This window comes from Lissotriton helveticus, chromosome 1_1, assembly GCF_964261635.1.
Source record: "Lissotriton helveticus chromosome 1_1, aLisHel1.1, whole genome shotgun sequence".
In the NCBI taxonomy this organism is placed as follows: domain Eukaryota; kingdom Metazoa; phylum Chordata; class Amphibia; order Caudata; family Salamandridae; genus Lissotriton; species Lissotriton helveticus.
The window spans coordinates 1,531,387,475-1,531,408,969 of NC_136057.1; positions in this window are offsets into that span (position 1 = coordinate 1,531,387,475).

Genomic DNA, 21,495 nt, shown 5'->3' on the forward strand with positions numbered 1-21,495 from the left:
CTTCCCCCAGAACGTGCGTTCCTTTCCCCCACAAAATTCTATGAATAGTTTTGATCAGCAGAATAACGCGTCTGGTAGGACGACTCAGTACTATGCTGATGACTACTATGCAGAAGTTGAGAATATGGAAGGTGATGATTGCTAGGACAGCCATGGACAAAGAGAGGAAGTTGTTTCAGTTCCAGTAGACCAGAGTGGTCCTTATGTTGAGGAGATTACATCAGGTGTGTCAGAACCTTTTCTGTTGGATACTGGTGCTACGAAGAGTTCTATTATGCACTCTAAACTCCCTGGCGCACCTTTGTCTGGCGAGACAAATGTTTCAGTAGGTTTTTCTGGCGCCCCGGTTAGGAACCCGATTTCTAGTCCTATGTCCCTTTCTGTTGGACCTTGTGAATTTGAAGCACCCCTTATTCTGATGACAGGTTGTGGTGAGAACTTGTTGGGATTGGATCTGTTGAAAAGATTGTATGCGACATTGTATTGTTCTCCTTCGGGAGTACAACTTACATTGGGTAAGAAAGTGGTCTCCGCAATGTATTTGTCGAAGGATAAACTTCCGACAGAATTGCCGTTTCTTCCTGATATTCTTTGGGCTACTAGGCCTAATGATGTAGGTCTTTTGGAAATACCGCCATATGTTGTGACATTGAAAGCCAATGTTAAAATGCCATGCATTCCCCAATACAAGATCTCTAGTGAAGGTGAAAAGGCGTTATTAGCGATCATTTATGATCTAATTGAAAAAGATGTAATTGAAGAAACAAGAGGCAACGTTTGCAATAGCCCTGTTCTGCCTGTTTTGAAGCGTACTGACCCTTCTCAGCCACCTGTTTACAGGTTTGTGATTGATCTTAGAGAAGCGAATAAAATCGTTGTGCCACAATTTCCAGTTGTTCCTGATATCACTGCCCTATTGACTATGATTCCAGCTTCCGCGACTTGGTTCTCAGTGATTGACTTGAAGAATGCTTTCTTCAGCATCCCCATTGCCGAGGAGAGCAGGGATATTTTCGGCTTCAGTTTAGGAGGCCGAAGCTTCCGGTCCAAACGCGCTCCCCAAGGCTATTGTTAGAGTCCGTCAATCTATAGTCAGGCTCTAAAAACACAGCTTGATACTGATGGCGCTACCCTTATTCAGTAAGTCGATGATTTACTAGTCGCTGCAGATACTGAGGAAATTTGTAAAGAAGCCACCTTGTCGTTGTTGCGTCATTTGTCTGATTTGCATCACAAATTGTCTCTTTCAAAATTGCAATATTGTCTACAAGAAGTGACCTACTTAGGACATCTCTTATCGAAGGAGGGAAGGAAACTGACCCCAGAAAGAATTCAGGCAATTGCAAAATTGAGTGTGCCAATGACACAGAGAGAAGTGCGTGCTTTCTTGGGTATTACATCATATTGCAGACAATGGATACCAAATTTTTCTCTGCTGGCCAAACCTTTGGTAGCATTGACCTGTATAGATACATCGAATCCCCTTCCGTGGTCGGAAGATTGCCAGAAAAGTTTTTCCAAATTGCGTGATGCATTGTGTTCGGCTCCTGTGTTGGGTACCCCCGACTACAGTAAGCCCTTTACATTGTATGTCCATGAGAAAGAAGGATGTGCATTGTCAGTGTTGACACAGTCTTTTGGGGACAAGCAACGTCCATGCGTGTATTTCTCGTCGACTTTGGATCCGGTAGCTAGAGCGTTGCCGAGTTGTTTGAGAGCCACAGCGGCAGCAGCTGTTTCTATTCGGCAGTCTGCTGGTTTAGTGATGAACAATATGTTGATTGTAATGGTTCCACATACAGTGGATACCTTGTTAAACAGAACCAAGACACAGCACTTAACTAGTGCCCGATTGTCAGGTTACGAGTTGACACTTTTAGCGAGTCATGTGCACATAAAGAGATGCACCACGTTGAATCCAGCTACGTTGTTGCCAATTGTAACAGAAACAGATGTTTCCGAACAGCATGATTGCTTTCTTAGGACAGAAGAAGAAACGAAAGGAAGAGTAGATCTTAAGGACACTCCTCTTGTGAAGTGTGATGGTACCTTATGGGTGGATGGTTCATGCTTCAAGCTTCCGAATGGTGATACGACTGCGGCATATGCTGTTATGACTTTGCATACGATTATTGAAGCTGCACGTATCCCACATAATTCAGCTCAAGCAGCAGAGTTAATTGCACTTACGAGAGAGTGTGTATTATCAAAAGGAATGAAAGTGACCATATATACTGACAGCCAGTATGCGTTTGGTGTGGCCCATAGTTTTGGACGATTGTGGAAAGAGCGTGGGTTTCTGACTTCGCATGGAGCCTAGATACAGCATGGTCAGTTGGTGAATGAGCTTCTTGAGTCACTTACTTTGCCGTTGCAAGTCACGATTGTGAAATGCAGTGCACATAAGAAGGTTACTGACGAAGTTGGTCATGGTAATGCGTTTGCTGATGAAGTTGCAAAAGAAACAGCAAGAGATGTGATGAGTCGAATGTATGTTGCTGGCCCTGCAAGATGGATTGGTGACGTTGGAATGTGTGAAGATACGATAGAGAGTGTGAAGTCTATTCAAGCTGAAGCTACAGAGAAAGAGTTGAGTGTGTGGAGAGAGAGTACGGGTAAATTGGATGCAAATGGTTGTTGGGTTGAATTGTCAGAGCATCAGCGATGGTTGTTACCTGATGCATACGTGCTTGCAGTGGTTACAATGGCGCATGGAATGGCTCACATCAGTGTGAAAGGAATTTGTAAGTTGTTGCCCCCAGTATGGCAAAATGCTGGAATTCCTAAGTGTGTAGAGAATGTGGTCAAAAATTGCATGGTTTGTCTGAAATACAACCCTGGTAGGGGAACTCCAACTCCAGCTGGTCATTTTGCGCCTCCAACGTATCCGTTCGAGGTTTTGCAGCTAGATTTCATCCACATGGAGAGGTGCAACAACTTGAAATACGTACTCGTTGTTGTTTGTGCCTTTTCGAGGTGGGTAGAAGCATATCCCCTTAAAGATAACACTGCCTTATCCACAGCTAAAGCCCTTGTCAAAGAATTTATCCCTAGGTTTGGTTTCCCGAGAATGGTCTGGAGTGATAATGGGAGTGAATTTGTGGGTCGAGTGATGAAGAGAGTATGTGAAGGGCTAGGTATACACCAAAAATGTCACGCTGCAAATCACCCCCAATCAGCTGGACTAGTAGAGTGCTACAATGGCACTCTAAAACTTAAACTTGCCAAGATACAAGCGAGCTCTGGTCTTAAATGGCCAGATGCATTGCCATTAGCACTTTTATCGACAAGAATGACTGTGCATTCACGAGTGGGACTTAGCCCGTACGAGATTGTGTTCGGCCACCCGGCCAACATATGGGGAGTGCCAAGGCCGACAAAATTCAGTGAGATTGAACACCCTGTACTGCTTGATTACTTGTATGATTTGACGGCTAAATTGCGTGTTTTACACCAACAGGTTTACGATACTTTGCCTCAGGTTTCTGAAGATCCAGGGCACATCATCAATCCTGGATCGTGGGTCCTAGTTAAAAACTTCCAGCGGACAAAGAATGATCAGCCCCGTTGGACCGGCTCCTACCTAGTCCTTTTGTCAACGAGATCAGCCGTGTGAGTGGAAGGAAAAAAGAACTGGATCCAGGGCGTACATTGTAAGAGGGTCCCTTTGCCTCTGCCGCATGACCGGTGGGTCCAGGAGGGTATTGCTGACTCTGAGACTGAGACTGTGCCTCGTTTTCTGCCTTTCAGCGATGCACGTGCAAAAGGAACAAATTCTGAACGTGAAAGTGACAATCTTCTGCAAGAAGCTGTGCCACCGTCAATTCGATTGGACACTACAGAGCCTGAACTTTTGTTCAAAGACCAGACATTATCTGGAAAAAGCCGTTATAATCTGAGGCCGAGAACTATGGACAAATAAATTCCTTTTCTTTGCTATTTTTGAAAGTGCAGCTCTCTCATCTGAGAAACTTTTTTGATTTTTGTTTTTCGAACCACCATCCGGGTTCAGCTGTAGGGTCGCGGGCGACAATTCTTTGGAGTGCAAGCCGAAGACACAAGGTCGACGGTTCTGGTTGGTTCTGGGGCGTTTCCCTTGGACTGACAGGCGCATTCCTTAGCACAGAACACCCTACCTCCGCGAGCAGCAAGGGTAGAGGATGGAGTTTTTCGAGATGGAGAGACCTGCCAAAGAGATGAACTTTAAAGCCAAAATGTGTATAATGATGACCAAGAAATGTTTTTTGATGCTATGCATTTTCATGTTGCTTAGTGTAATGATGTTTTTAATAGGATATGTTTTATTTTATTTTCGAGTGACATTTGCACCCACTACACCGCCCATACCTCCTTCTACTGTTTCCTCGCATTATTTTCACCCTCTACCTGAACATGAGTCTGTTAGAAGGTCAGAGTTCGTCAATAACTCCTTCGTTCAGCTTTTGCACCAACACCAATTAGTAGTAGTATCCCTTATCTGGTCCTGCCATTCAGTCATAATGGTTCTGTATGGGCATACAGAACGATGTTCATCTATGCTCGTGAAGTCCACCCCCTAGGTTCTATAAAAGACAATCCAAAGAATAGTGCTCTAGTTAAGGGTATAGTAGATATGATATAAGGCAATTAACGAGGGTGGTTGAGTCCACCGTAGTTGAAACAGCCGGTGCCCTTAGTAACTTGACTGCTGAGCTCCAGTCGGATCGTCTTATGACTCTACAGAACAGAGTTGCATTAGATGTCATACTTGCAGACCGAGGTGGGGTATGTAAAGTGATCCAATCCAGTTGCTGTGTTTTCATTCCAGATAACGCTCCGACAGTGTACCAGGCCATTTCCAAACTGCATAAGATCTCTGAATCTATTCATGTGGATAAAGGAGATTGGTTATTGATGGGATGGTTCTGGGAACTGTTATCTGCCTGGGGATGGAAGATTCTAATGGTCATTGGGATGATCTTAGCCATTCTTTTCCTGTTCTGTCTGTGCGTACAGTGTGCTCCTACTATATGTGGCCTCTGTGCGACATCGTGTGTAAGGAAACCTGTATCGAGAGACGAGCTAAGTAATAGGATGATGCTACAGCAACATCTCAATGAATTTATGAAAATAGACCTGGACTCAGATTAGCGTGAGTGTAGGTTAATTGCCTATGTAAGGGCAAAAGGAGGGTCTGTGGTACTGAAATTCTGGACCCGTGTCATAAACATGGTCGTAGCATGACGAATTTGGTATCAGCAGACCGAAAATGACGAGTATGCTATATATGAGTATTTTCGGCGTATTCGAGTGACAAGATCACCCTGAAATCAGAGATTCCGTCCTGAACCCTTGGGTTCCATTTTGTGCATGGCAGCCATTGTGTGGTTGCCCTCACATAGGCCGATGACTAAGGCCAAAACGAGTCTTAGGGACACGTACACCTTTGCTGACTTTTTTGTGACCTGGGCAAGCTGACTCCACTGCCCGAAGCCAAACCTGTTCGGCCAGTTCTTTTCCCAGTGGCCGCTCGCGATTAGGATCAAGGCACAGCATACCATAAACCCTTCATTGCACACAACTATGTCTAATCTTACTCACACCTGTCTCTGTTCTTTTCTTTATGGCCTGCTTTACGAGGAGGGGGTGCCCGTTTATAATAGGGGTCTGTCCGATATCTGATGAAAAGTGTTGGGCCTTGCCGGGTAATTGATTGTGGGCTGGACAAACTGAAAATGGGCTTGTCACCATGAATCTGCTTTTCTTTGTTGAAGAAATATGTGAATGATCAACTGTAAAATAAGGAATGTTTGCCTAAAGCATAATATTTTGTATAAAAAGGGATGGCTGGCTTTGTAAGATTGAGCAGTCTCTAGAGAATATACACCGAGTTGTACTTCTAGGATACCTGTTACAGGCTGCAGCCAATAAATTTGATCTTTGAAGTCACCAAGAAGACTCTGCGTTTCTGTAGTCTGAGACAGGAGCACTCGAAGTCTTTGGGTGTGTCCCCTGGCACCGCTGGGTTCTAAAAAGCCAGTACTTCAGGTGCCTTCAGCACCACCCGCCGCAATGCTGAAGATACTGGATGCGCCCACCACTGTGGCGGGCGCATCCTAATGCCCCCAACTGGACCCCCGCCCTTATGGCGGGCGGTCCCTAAACACGACAGGATGACGGGCGAACATCCTAATGGGCCCCCATGTATGAGTTAGTATCTATATGGATAAATAAAGTGGTGTTTGTAAGAGTGTGTAGCTGAGTAAATGTAAGTATGATGAAATATTTGCATAAGTGAGTAGGATGACTATATAAATCAATAAAATGTGTGCTGGTGGGTAATGTCAATATAAGTCTATAAGTATATTTATTAATGTTATATAGATCTTTGTCATCATGTATGAGTAAATAGATACGTAAGTGTTTAGATGTGTGTGAAGATCTACAAAGCAGTGAGTAGGTTTTTAGAAAGTTATGGTGGTGTGTCATTCTTTTAAAAACGGTACTCTATATTTTTTAGTAAGTGATGAAAATGTATACAAGTGCATGATCAGGTGTAGCAGATTGTCATGTGGTTGATGTCATCAGTGATGTCATTTGAGAAGTCATTAGGGATGTCATCAGTGATGTCACTGTTCACGTCATTAATGAATGAAAAGTCCAGCTAATTGTTACACCCCTGAAACCTATGGTTTCTTCAGTGAATTTCTAAGGTTTTTTAAATGCTAATTCCTAACTATAACCTGCCTGAAACCTATGTTTTTTTTAGTGAATTTCAAAGGTTTTTTAAATTATAATTCCTAATTATAATGCTCATTAAGCATATCTGTTTTTTTCTATCTTTTTTAATTATCATCCTGTTCTCAACGTAGTAAAAACTGCAAATATTACCACTCTTCAATTTATTCCTTCCTCCAAGAAAATCGCTACAAACCAGAACCACAACTAACGTTAATGATATAGAAACTAGGCGTTCCCGTAGAAAACAAAAACACCACTTCCCCAGATTTTCAACAACCACCAAATCTGCAATCCTACCTAAAAAAACAGGAGATAGATCCAGTTAACACTAGCAAATTAACATCAACTTTTAACTGGTGTAAGGAGGTCGACTATCTTCTGCCTGAATTGCATCCAACTCACACACATATTTAAAGACAAATATGTGATAGAGGTACTAATCATGCACCTCCGACACCCAACAAAATCACAACACCCAGCACCACCACCACTACAACCACCCTTCCTGACCCATCTCCCCCTACTACCTAAGAGGCAGCGCAAAACGGGACAACGGACCTTCCCAAAATAATATATCCCCTCAACAGTACAATAGCTGAATATTCAGAGTTGTGGCAACCAACTATGTATAAGGGAGGGAACTCACACATCAACAATAAATTACACAATCTCTAGAGTACCGGTGATATGCTATACACAACTCACTGTACAACATTTTCCGTGTGTAGATATAGTATTGATACTTGTACTGTACTGCACAGTGGACGCAACCATATTATCTCAGACACTGGGGAATATCTCTGTGATGTAGCTGTGTTGTCCCCCCTTGAAGTAGAAGCAGAGTGGGCTGGTCCAATGTACGCAACTCCAGCGTACGAGTATAAATACATACGCCACGCCTAGAGCGTGGTTCACTTGTGCAAAGACAAAAGACTGCCACAGCGAAGGTCCTCACCCTGCCACATGGCTGCCGCCATGAGCACGTGCCTCCTCGATACAGGCCCATTGCGAACTCAGCGCCACAGCACCGCAGACTTATGTCTGTATCGACTACTGCCTTCGATCTACACTGCGGACAGCAGGGTTCACAACTTGAATTCAGATTTGGATCTACACTACGGACAGCATTCAATTTAGCCTTGATTTATTTAATGCAGAGACAATTGAACTCTATCTACTCAGATTTTGTTAAAGAATGTGACAAAAAACATTCCTCGATGTCTGTGTTAACTACTGCCTTCGATCTACACTGCGGGCAGCAGGGTTCACAACTTGAATCCAGATTTGGATGTACACTACTGACATCATTGAAATCAGCCTTGATTTATTTAATGCAGAGACAATTGTACTCTATGTCCTCAGATTTTGTTAAAGGATGTGACAAAAAGCATTTCTTGATGTCTGTGCAGTACAGAAGCCAAGCCACATTGTACCAGTGAGGCCAGCCCGGACCACGCATCGTCGCAGGGAGCGCACACGCTGAGTTCTTCAGGTACCACTAATTCACTGCACCACAAGTCATCGCCACATGGCCTTATTAAGGCACAACAGTTTTATATCAGCAATGAGGCATACTAACACTCAAAAATCGAATTGATACAGAATTCAATAGACAAAAGACATTGGTCCGAGTACGCCCCCCCCCAGACCTCGCATAATCGGAGGGTACGTACATGTTAAGCGCCGAAGGTACTACTAACTCAGTGCACCATAAATTATCGTCACATGGCCTTATTAAGGCAGAATTCACGAGGCAAAAATGATTGCTACCAGTGCAGCCTGCCTGGACCACGCATCATCACAGGCTCCACAGAACCTTGCTTCAAGTGCCACTAACTCAGTGTTATCATCGCTGGCTGCAAACACACTGAATTACCAATACTGTGCAGCTCTACTCAACGCCACGTGGTCGTGGGGCCTTGCTAACCGCTGCCTCCTGCCTACACTGCAGTCATCGGAGCTCACAATTAAATTGATTCTGCATTCATTATTTGCAGAGTGTAGTACCAAATTAAGTATAACGTCCCTCAAACCTACACAATATCCCTTTAGTATCCTTCCTTCAAGAACTTCTTTTATATCAGTTTAAGGTTTACTACAATAACCTATTACATGCTGCTAGTCCTAAGGTACACTAAATGGCAGTCTACACTGTGGACAGCACAGCTCACAATTTGAACTATAATGTCCCTCAAACCTACATATTTCGATAATGTATTTCATACATGTTTCATGTTTTATTTGAATCGCTATTACAGATGGTGCAGTCCGGTAGACAACAAACAATGCTTCCAGTGCAGCCCACTCAGACCACGCATCATCGCATGTTGTATGCACGCTGAGCGTCATATGTACCACTAACTCAGTGCACCATAAATAATTGCTAAGTGGTCTTCTCAAGGCAGAATTCAGTAGGTAAAAGACATTTCTACCAGTGCAGCCTGACCGGACTACGCATCATCGCAAGCTCCACACAAGCCGCCCCTACCTCAGCGCACCGCAAGTCATGAACTCTTTATGATAGAATCTGTTGTGTATTATTTCGCATGTAGTGCTCATACCTTTGTGGAGCACAAGTCATAAACCGTATATGATGGAATATCTGTGTATGATATGATGATTACTATTGTACTTGTTACCAACAACAACGATTTTCTGCGGGCTGGCTAACATTCACCCCACATTCACCCAGCACAAACATCACTGGACATGTGACCCTGGTAATAAAATTGAGTCGAGCGCACGTGCCCGTACCCACTTCAACTATCTATCTATGTCTGTGTATTCATTATGTCTGTAAAATGCTGCCCCTGGGCCTTACCACATTACATTGTGCTGTACACAGCGTATGCAACCATCTTACCTCTGGCAATAGGAAAAACTTTGGTTATGTAACTATCTCTCAAGGATATTCCGGCCAGGAACCTAATTAGAGTGGGAACAGAGATAGACAGAACTTTGGCTAGATGGAAAAACCTCCCTCTTACCATTTATGCGAGGGTGAATTTAATAAAAATGTCTGTCCTCCCCAAATTAACGTATATATGCAACTATATCCTGTTAAAATTCCCCAAGGAAATGATAAGTAAAATTCAGGGGAAGTTAACTAGTTTTATCTGGGCCTCCAGAGGAGTACGCCTTACATGGAAGAAACTAAGAAGACGACTCCATGGGGGTGGCCTTGAGGGTAAATAGCCATTACTCCGCATTTTTTATAACGACTACTTTTTTTACGCATACTTTTACGCCGCAAACGTTTTCATACCGATATCTTTCATTCCGCTAATACATTTATCCGCAATGCAAATACTCCGCAATACAATTACTCCGCATTTTAAAACGATTAATGCTAAACTTACGAACCTTTTATATTTCATTAAACGATTAATGTTAAACTTAAGAAAATACATTTGCATTTCATTAAACATGATTAATGGTAAACTTACCTTGTGAAAAAAAATAGACTTCAAGAAGATGGAACCAGGAGGAGTGTGGAACCAAGACGAGAGAGGTAAGGGGGTTTGAGTTAATTTTTAGGGGTGGGGGGTCATGCTGGGGTAGTGATTGTGTAGTGTAGTGTAGTGTTTGTGTAGTGTAGTGTAGAGTTGTGGTGGCTGTGTATTGTAGGGTCGTGCTGGGGGTAGTGTTATAGGGTTTAGGGTACTGTTGTATTGTTTGTGTAGTGTAGGGTCATGCAGAGGTAGTGTTTTAAGGTTTAGGGAAGTGTTGTAGTGTTTGTGTAGTGAAGGGTCATGCTGGGGGTAGTGTTTTAGGATTTAGGGTAGTGTTGTAGTGTTTGTGTAGTGTAGGGTCATGCTGGGGGTAGTGTTTTAGGGTTTAGGGAAGTGTTGTAGTGTTTGTGTAGTGTAAGGTCATGCGGGTGTAGTGTTTTTGGGTTTAGGGTAGTGGTGTAGTGTTTGTGTAGCGTAGTGTAGTGTAGTGTAGAGTTGTGGTGGCTGTGTAGTGTAGGGTCGTGCTGGGGGTAGTGTTATAGGGTTTAGGGTACTGTTGTAGTGTTTGTGTAGTGTAGGGTCATGCAGAGGTAGTGTTTTAAGGTTTAGGGAAGTGTTGTAGTGTTTGTGTAGTGAAGGGTCATGCTGGGGGTAGTGTTTAAGGGTTTAGGGTAGTGTTGTAGTGTTTGTGTAGTGTAGGGTCATGCTGGGGGTAGTGTTTTAGGGTTTAGGGTAGTGTTGTAGTGTTTGTGTAGTGTAAGGTCATGCAGGGGTAGTGTTTTTGGGTTTAGGGTAGTGGTGTAGTGTTTGTGTAGCGTAGGGTTATGCGGGGGTAGTATTTTAGGGTTTAGGGAAGTGTTGTAGTATTTGTGTCATGTAGGGTCTTGTGGGAGGTAGTGTTTTAGGGTTTCGGGTTGTGGTGTAGTGTTTGTGTAGTGTAGGATCATGCTGGAGGTAGTGTTTTAGGGTTTAAGGTAGTGGTGTAGTGTTTGTGTAGTGAAGGGTCATGCTGTGGGTAGTGTTTTAGGGTTTAGGGTAGTGTTGTACTGTTTGTGTAGTGTAGGGTGATGCTGGGGGTTGTGTTTTAGGGTTTAGGGTAGTTTTGTAGTGTTTGTGTAGTGTAGAGTCATGCAGGGGGTAGGGCTTTAGGGTTTAGGGTAGTGTTGTGTTTGTGTAGTGTAGGGTCATGCAGGGGGTAGTGTTTTAGGTTTTAGGGTCGTGTTTTTGTAGTGTATGTGTAGTGTAGGGTAGTGTTTTAGGGTTTAGCGTTGTGTTTGTGTAGGGTAGTGTATGTTTAGTGTAGGGTAGTGTTTTAGGGTTTAGGGTTGTGTTTGTGTAGGGTAGTCTTTTTGTAGCGTTGGGTAGTGTTTTAGGGTTTATGTTAGTGTTTGTGTAGTGTAGGGTAGTGTCTGTGTAATGTAGCGTAGTGTTTTAGGGTTTAGGGTAGTGTTTTAGGGTTTAGGGTAGTGTTGGTGTAGTGTAGGGTAGTGTTAGTTTAGTGTAGGTAGTGTTTTAGGGTTTAGGGTAGTGGGTAGTGTTTTGGTGTTGGTGTAGTGCAGGGTAGTGTTTGTGTAGTGTAGGTTAGTGTTTTTTGCAGGGTACTCACTTACCTTTAAAACTTTTACAATGATTATACCTTTAACATGCATGCCTTTGCGTTGTAAAGGTATGCGTGATAAAGGCATATTCATTGTAAAAGTTTGCGTTGTGTTAATTTGCGGAGTGATAGTATTTGCGGAATCATTTTTGCGGAGTGTTGGTATGCGGGGTATTTGTATGCAGAAAAACGTCACATATTCGGCCTAGAGTTACCAGATCTTAAGATTTATTGCATTGCATTCCAATTTAAAAACTTTTGTATGCTTATAGGGGAACCCGATTTAACTACATGGGAATTAATACTGGGGGAAATGACGAAGGAGTACGGAGCAGGCTTTTTGCATAAATTTGGGGCCCAGAAGTTTTTCAAGAAGGCAAGATTACAAGTTTTGATGGCATCTCTAAATCTTTGGTTCACAATGAGAAAGATGCTAAACATAGGATACTTCTTGGAGTTTGCCCCTATCTGGGACGCGCTCGGTACTCCATAATGCTTAAAAGATGGTTTGGCACTACCACTGAAGCAAGCCGGGTTGATGAAGTGGGGCGAACTAGTATTTGAAGGTAAACTGGTTTCCTGAGAAGTATTGAAAATCCGAACCAAAAATGTATTCAGCTGAGCTCATGGCTTTCCACAAACTACGAAGAGATAGCATCATTCTGGGACTTCGAGAATGATATCCAAGACACAAGGGCAAAAAATAAAAAAGTCTCCAAGTGGTATAAGCAATTGGGGGAAGCTGAAGGTAGGAAAGTAGACCCCCTATATACTATCTGGCAAGACATACTTCAGGAAGAAGCTATCCTGACAACATGGATGAGCTCTTTAAAATGCTATATTCTCTGGTCACCCCAGCAAATCTTAAAAGACATAATTTTTTCACAATAAATAGATTGCACTGGACACCGTATAAATTAGCCAAGTTTGTACTTCAACCAATTCCCAGCTGTAATAGATGTAAATCACCAAAAGCCAATGATATACATATTTTATTTACATGTCCTGAAATAGAACAGTATTGGAAAGTGGTAGAATCTACTCTCTGTGACATCCTGAGGACACCACTAACATTGTCAGTGACGCTTGTGCTTTTTGGGGTACACTGTGATCTGGATACAATGTTTGATAAGACTTCAAGAGAGTTGCTTTTCAATTTGATATTGTTGGCTCGGCGAGAGATATGCAAATATTGGAAAGATATCGCACCACCTCACCCTAATGGTTGGTTGGCAGTGGCCAGGTGGATATGTAAAACAAAAAAAAATGGCAACTTACCGCAAATAAGGGAAGTGTGGAAAACCTTCGCCGACTGGTCGAGCTAGATGGGATGCCTCTTTTTCTTCTTGCCCTTTTTTTTCTGGTGTCCTATGATTACAGCTCTAAAGTTGGAAGGTGTCTATCCTCTGGGATAAAAGAACCTTCTTCAAGAGTTTGGCTGAGAAGAGGCAAGGGTTCATACGATAAACGGGAGCCAGGATATGGCCCTTGACTTGTACGATGCCATGCTGACATGAGGACAAAAAAAAAATTTAACTATCTCTCGCTCATTCTACAAATACAGACGTAGAAACTGGATCATTAGAGTACTGAAAGCAAAGTGTATAGTAAATTTATAAGTGTCTGCAATTGCTGCAGTTTTTTTTGTAGCATATTTATATAGCGCAATGTCCGAACCAAAAATCTGTTTTGAAAGGATTGGCCGTGGACACTGACTGCGGTTTGCTGACAGCATGAGCCGACGGCGAGAGCGTGTGACGAGGTAGCGGTGAGGGGAGGGGCTGAGTTGGGTGAGCGCGGCGGCGAGCAGCTCGGAAACGGACTATCTCCGTGCGAGCGGACTAGAAACTTCGCAGAACTTTCCCAGTGCAAGTTTTGCCCCCACGGGGGACGCGGAGGTCGGGCCGAGGTGTGGGTGTGCTGAGAGCGCTGTTGATAACCGCTGTGGCTGCAACTACAGTTGCACTACTGCTGTCTGCGCTGCTGCCGGCTGGGGAAGCTGATGGTGAAACGGTGAAACGACAAGCAGGGACACCCGGAGGCGGAGGCGGAGACCCATGCCACGGTCGGTAAGGTGGGTAAGGTGGGGGTTTCTTAGACTTGAAAAGTGAGAAGAGAGTGGTGGTGGCGTCAGCTTGTCTGCACTCATTAAGCGTGCACTTTGACTAAAGCAAGCCCCGGGCAAGCTTTCTTCCCTTTGGTCGCCCTGTCCTCAAAACCGCCTGTAATACCGCCCAGTGGGTTCCTAGCTGCCTTGGGTCTTTTCATTCTTACCCAGCCGGTGTAAACGCAGGATCCAGGGCTGCACTTTATTCAGCCTCACTCGGCGACCACGCCTCGGTGACCAACCTAAGCCTGGTTGTTTTGGGTCACCGTTTCTTGTGCCTGCTCTGTCTTGCCCCTGCTCCCCCTCTCCTCTATCCTCATCACCTGCACCAATTGCCGCCACTTGCCTAGGCTTTCCGCTCGTAATAGCACTCCCAGTCCTTGCCCTGCTCCCCCCGCCCCCTCAACATTAGCCTGCTTCACCGCTGTTGGTACCATACCTAGTCGCAGTCGGGCCGCGACGACCCTTTCGCCCCCATTGTGCAGCCTTTCTGGTAGGGGGCTGCATTGGAGTGGGGAAAGGTGACCGGCGTGGACTGGGGGCGAGGGGTCAATAGGGACCTTCAGACAGGAGCCAGCAGGCGGGGGACGGGGTTGGGACCAAGCGTGCGGGGGGTGCCACATGCTTAAACCCTGGCCATGCAACTTGGTTGGCCGGTTGGGTCCAGATCAACACAGCCCCAAGACAAGTCGGAGTGACAACCCCGGGTTTTGCAACTTAGCAAAACATCAAGCAAAACAAAACTACAACTAAGACACCACATCCAAGCAAACCTGGTTAAATACTGCCAGCAACATTGAGAGAGTTTGCAGGACGTCTCCTCCCGTTCAAGCCTACATCTTCACTGGCTTGAACAGCCCTACGAACAATACTGCAAACACAAAGAGGATGAGATCAGGGAAAACAAGAAAACCTCTGCCAATAATAAAACGGAAGAAACTTAAGTATTCAGAAATAGCTGCCGAGCAACCCCCTGCGAGTCCACAGTCTCTCAAGGCCATACTGAAGGCCTCCCAATCCCTACACAACGAAGGACAACACTCAAACAACACGGGTTTGGCTCCCTTACGTGTTTCATCCTTGAACGGCGTAAATCCCCTCACCCTTCTGGACTTTTTTAAAAAAGCACCGTGTGGGGCCAAGTTGACCTCTCCTCCTCAATATCTAGAGTCAAATAAGCCTTGTGTGATAGAGCGTGCTGCAGATCTAAATACGTTTCTGCCCCAACTGCAGTCACCAACGACCAATAAATCCAACCTGGTCAAGGACATGTTCATCTTTGGCTCCTCACCCTCCACCCAGAACACCTTCCCGGAGGACTCGTCTCGGAGAGCTTCCCAACACTTACCACCAAGTCTTCAATCAGCTCCGAGTCAGTTCTCCCTTCAACAAGACTTCTCCAAGCAAGAGGTTTGCCTTAGACAATCACCACCTTTGACATACATGGGGAGAGACCCTCAAAATGTATTACCAAGTTGCCAACCCTCCCCAAGACTATCTTTGCCACAATTTGATCCCCCTGAGCAAGAGGTCTGCCCCAGTCAACCGCCTCCTTTGTCTTTAACTTTCAACCCAAGCCCTGAAGCATGGCAACTTCATCAATTAATTAAGCCTTTAGTTCTTTTACCACAAACTCACGGAGTACCCAGGGAGGGCCCCCCAGTATCACATTCTCATTTAATTTTCGCACAAACACATGCTCAAAAGACTCCTGCATCTAATTTTGAATTGTTCAGCTCCCCCATTTCTCAAGCCCCAAGTCGTCCTGAGGGAAGTGTACATTCAGCAATTCCCCAGCAACAACACTCTTGTGCATCGCCAGTAAAAATAACCGCCCCCCCAAATCCACCCGAAAAAACTGACACCAACGATCAACTGTTAGCGGACCTGTCCATGTTTTTCAAAAATACCCAGAATTCGCCTGACCTTACACCAAAAACAGACTTACAGTCAGATGCCCTTACAAAATTGAGTATTTGGCCCCAACTACTTCTCACCTTTCAATCAACAGTTACTGCTTTGAATTATCACTCGGACAAACTGGACATCCAGGTTGACCTGCAGAACACTTTAGCACTGTTCACAGCAGGGATCGATAATAAATTGGACAAATTAAACAATCTAATTATAGGAGCCCAATCATCTTCCAAATTAGTCCAATCGGTCTGCTGCTGCTCGCCTATTATCGATTCGCTATCCTCGCTTCCGTCCTTCTTATCCACCGTTATAAGTGAGGTTAAGCAATTGAAGGAGGCAACCAATCTGAAACTTTTCTCAAGCCAAAACAAAATTCCTCAACTATGACCTCCGAACCGCTCAACCCTGCGCACGCCTTTTTGGCTGTACCACAGTCGAGCGGGGTGGCAGAACCTGTGGCAACTGTCCATCGAGAGGTCCCTGATAGCTCCATGGGCTCACTCTCCATGGCAGTGCTGCCCGCGACCTCTGCCACAAGTACTGATCCACCAAATGGGGACCCGGAACCCATTAGCGCCAATAGGGCAACGGCGCTTGCCATCCCTGCCACTATCTCCACACTGGACACACTCTCTGCCCCACCCCTCCTTATTAGCAAGAGGGAGCGCAAACGCCAGCTCAAACAGAGAAACAAACTAAGATTAAATCAAACAAATGATCTCCCCAAATTATTCCCGTTATTTGTAAACGCTAGTAATAAAAAAGCCCAAAGCGTCCCTCAATTAACTCCCAGGGCATCAATTTCCAGTAAAAGCATACTTAAGGACGATTCAAACCCGAGTGTCTGCCAACAAACTTTGGGCAGTAGACAGGATTGCACCACCACATCTGTAATCGCAGCAGTAACTGAGTCTCAACCCCCCACCGATCCACTAGTAGCCAACTCCAGTGACCCAACTCAATCAATGACTAAAGCCATGACAACACAATTTCAATCTGCCCCTACTTCTAGTTTACCTCAGCAGGCTAACTTAACTATTAGTCCCAGTTTCGTAAAAGTAATCCACAACAATAAATTAATCGAGGCAAACTCAATTATTGGGCCCAGCACTGTAACAGAAGCCCATAACAACAAATCAACTCCATCCTTAAGCAACCAGACATTGGGTAGAGGCTTACTAAATTCTCTTCAGTCTCAACTGGGCCCAGACGTGGGTTGTCTAATAGTAAAAACTCTTCACCCCAATACAAGCCCTAGCAGTAAGGGGGTCAAAGGCGACACACAGGGTGCTAAAATACTCTTCGCCCCAGAATACATCTCAAAGGGTCGACACGACACCCTTAACAGGTCAAATATAATAAAAATAGCGAACGGAGTACCGGGCTTTGAGGCGTTTAAAACAGAAGACATTGAGTCTATTGAATTCTTGCCACTACGAGGCAATCAACCCTCTGAGGTAACCCTGGTGTCACTTAAATCAGCAACCTGGGCACGAGCATTCACTGAAAATAGTGCAATTTTTCGGGAGTGGGGCATTAAAATCTACGCCCATAACCCCCCAGGTTATCCTTTGCAGCTGTTTAACCATCAGGACACCCTGAAAAAAGCCGAAACTATAGAACCAGGAGCCAAACCTAGGCCTTACTCTATTTTAAGAAATGCCCTGGGGACAACGGATGGGAACCCAATTCCCTTGAACATGATCTCCAACCTGGGCAAAACGAAAGACTGGGGGTGGCTTCCAGCAGCCCTGTCTTGCAACAAAATGGCTTGACCCCGAGAATCTATCCCTTTAAATTCAAATTGTAAGACCTCGGTCCTCCCGACACCCCGAGCTGTGTTACTCGTAAAACCCCCAATTTCGGGCCGGGATTCCTCATTTACTTTGTGCTCATGGAACATCAGTGGTTTCCACAAAAAAAACACCAATTCGGACACACACTCCTTTATATTTGGGCACACAGTAATAGCACTTCAAGAAACATGGGCCACCCAAAACACTCCAGTTACAGGCTTCATTGAATTTTGGAAACCAGCAATTAGAGACCGCCTTTTTGGCCATCCCAAAGGGGGCCTGTCGATCTATGTCTCCGAAAATCTAAAAGGCCCAATTGTGTCTTTAAATTTCGACGAAGATTGGCTACTGGGTGTCAAAATCTATTCGTGGAGTAAACAACGTCCACTCCTGTTGCTTAACATCTACATCAATCCCAGTACCCGCACAAAAAAGAGCCATCTAACTCATCTAATGAAAATTGTGCGGGCCCTGGCTGCGGATCAACCTCACGCGGACTGTATAATCACAGGGGACTTCAACACCAATCTATTTCAAGGTCATTCAGAAGATTGCGAAGGGCTAACCCCATTTTCAATTGCAGAGGTAAAAGAACAGTCTAAACCACCAAACCAAGGCTACTGCGGTCTGGGAGAACTCTGCGTGCTGCGAACTCTACAGCGCAGGATTTCTGGTAATAAACGGAAGATCCAAAAATGACACTCCTCCAAATTGGTCTTGGAAGAACGGCCGCAAGCACTCGTATTTAGATTATACCATCTGCAACTTGGCTTTGCTGAAACATCTGGGCAACTTTAGCTTCCACCCGCGAACTGAAAGCGATCATCGACCTCAGTCCGTAATCCTTAAAATAAATCCAGAGTTCCACAAAACCGCTCCAAACTCATTCACAGGAATGCACTGTGACAATTTGAAATTCTTAAGATGGAGCGACGACATAATACCCCTCGTCAAGGAGGCAAGCCAGGCTTTTATTTCAGACTGTTCTGACCCGGGGTTTTCTTCAGCCGCGGCATGGTCGACGCTCTGCTCACAACTGATATCCCTTTTCCCAATCAAACACCACTATCAGATGGACTCGGCTAGTCGCCAGCATTCAATCTCACGAGAAACAAGGGCGCTAAAGACATCTAGGAACAGCGCCCTGCGGTCTCTAATGAAATCTCCGGGAGATGTCGAGCACCTTAAGGCGTATAAATCTGCACAAAAACTGTTCAGGCAGGCAGTACAGAAAGAAAAGCAACTTCAAGAAAATGAATTCTGGTGCAAATTACTATGGGAAAGCAAAAATTGCAACGCAAGAACATTCTGGGCCTTAATTAATCGTCAAAACTCCAGCAAGTGCAGCTTTGGGTCAGCTAACATTCAAGAAGCCAGTTGGTTTACTTTTCTGGGAGAGCACTTTAAGTCCCCAGAAGGAACAGCGCTTACAGCCACATGTGCTCTCAGGCTGAAGCAAACAGGTACAAGCAACAGTTGGAGTGGGTCCACTGGTTGCTTGGACCCATGCTCCGATGACCTCCAGATCACCCAAGAAAGAGTCACTACAGCATTGTTGAAAGCAAGACCGGACGGAGCCCCGGGCCCCAATGGCCTTCCACAGAATTTATTTAAATCAAACGTACCATTTTGGTCGGGTCATTTAACCAACCTTTTTAATTACTCCCTCAGAACCTCAATTATACCGGACTCCTTGCGTGGGGCAATAATCCACCCAATTTATAAATCAGGCTCCCATTTATCCCCAAATAACTATAGACTAATTGCTCTCTTGGACATTGAGGCCAAGCACTACGCCGGCATTCTCCTGAATGAGTTGAGAGCATGGGTGGACGTGAACAACTTGATCCCAATGACTCAAACAGGCTTTACTGCCAAATCCGGGACCATGACCAACTTATTAACATTGGCCATAATTGTTGACAAAGTTTGCGCCACATCCAGGGCGTTTTTTTGTTGTTTCGTTGATTTTAAAGCCGCCTTCGACCGGGTCCCCAGGGCAGCATTATGGGAAAAGTTAAAGAAATGGGGAATCGAACGAAAACTCCTGGAGGCAATTATTCAGTTACACTCAGATACATGGGTTCAGGTGAAGCTGGGGTCCGGCACACATCTCTCCCGGAAAATCATGACAACCAGGGGTGTCAAGCAGGGTTGTGTGTTGGCCCCGCTTCTCTTTAATCTGTTTATAGCTGATTTGCCGACAGCCTTAGAAGAAACCAACAGTCACCCACCAAAGATGGGTGGAGTTCCCATAAGCAACTTTCTCTACGCTGATGATCTAGTGCTTTTTAGTCTCACACGAGTGGGGTTACAAAGGTTCCTAGCTAAATTATACAAATACACCACTGTAAATCAACTAGAGGTTAATCTAAAGAAAACACAAGTGGTTACCTTCGGTAAAAAAAGAAAAGCAGGGGGAGGATGGATGTACAACAACATGAGTATTGCAGTAGGAAGCACATATAAATACCTAGGGGTTAACCTTGACTCAAGGGGCAACCTTGCTAAACAACGTAAGGAGATATCAGTGAAAGCTGTGACCCTACAGGTGACCCTCTCAAAGCTCTCAAAAAAGCTGGCCGGCCCAAGCCTAACACCTTTACTTGAGGTAATGAGAGCAAACATTGGCCCGACACTGGCATATGGCATTGAGACTTTTAAGGGTAAACTAAACAAGATTTTAAACCAACATGTCACCAAAATCTATAAAAAGGTCCTCCGCTTGCCCAAAAGTGCCTCTGCTGCTCAGATTAGGCTAGAACTTGGCTTATTAAACTACGAAGTCTCTAGCACTGGCACGTTTTTAAATTTTTGCCATAAACTGAGACAAGCAGACGTAGGCACACTGGTGTCACTAGTTTGGCTAGATGTCATCGAGAAAAACCCAGGGGGCTCGTATGGTCGACTTTTTAAAGATTCCGTTCTAGAACTCTCTGCGGGCGACCTATGGGACCTCAACCCCAGCATGTCAGTATTTAAAAGCACCGTCAAGAAATGTGTTAGAATGAGTTCTCTCATTACTGATAAAAACCTTCTTGCCAAACGTAGACACGCCTGGGCTATCATGAACTCGTACGGGTGTATAGCTCCCGCATCCTATCTGTCATGCACGCATTCTCTGCACCTAAAACTTAGTTTTATGGCCATCAGACTCGGTGACTGGCAATTTCTAAATGATCTGCCAGGCTGGCGCCATATGTCTGATGTACTATGGTGCAGAGGGTGCGGAAGAACGGTTGAAACAATGGAGCATGTGATCTGTCTCTGCCCAGCATTTATGTCACTGCGCAGACTCAAATTGAAAGCGGAGTGGAACAGACTGGGAATTCGGTCTTGCAGACAAGCAATTATTGCGGCCCTAAGCCCAGAAAACACAGCTTTAAACATAGGCCTCACAACCTACATTCGCCTTGTATATCGCCTCCTGTCGACAACAACTTAAATCAAATTGCAAGATTTTTAAACTGTTAAAAACTCTTTTTATCTTTGCGTTTTCTTACAACCCGTTGTTATTGAACTGTTGCTGCTATTTTTATTCGTATTTACTTTTAATATCGGTAACTATTTGCTAACAGTTGTTAGGTTCACAAGTCCATTATTGCCAATTACTGGTACCACAACTTTCTTCCCTATCAAAGTTAGTTTAATACTATCTGGATTGTTTACAATGGGGAGTTGTATAATGTCTCTGGCCTGTACTCACCCGTCGTTGCTTACGTGTTGCTAGTTTTTAGTTTTCTCTTTTTACATTGTGTATCGTTGCTGGTGTTTCTTTTAAGGATGTTATTTTTATATCCAAATAAACATTATTATTGCATATAGCGCAAAGTCGACCCAAAACCATTTCAGCGGTTTACATGAGCACCATATTTACAGTACATTTTCAGGCACGTGGAGATTACG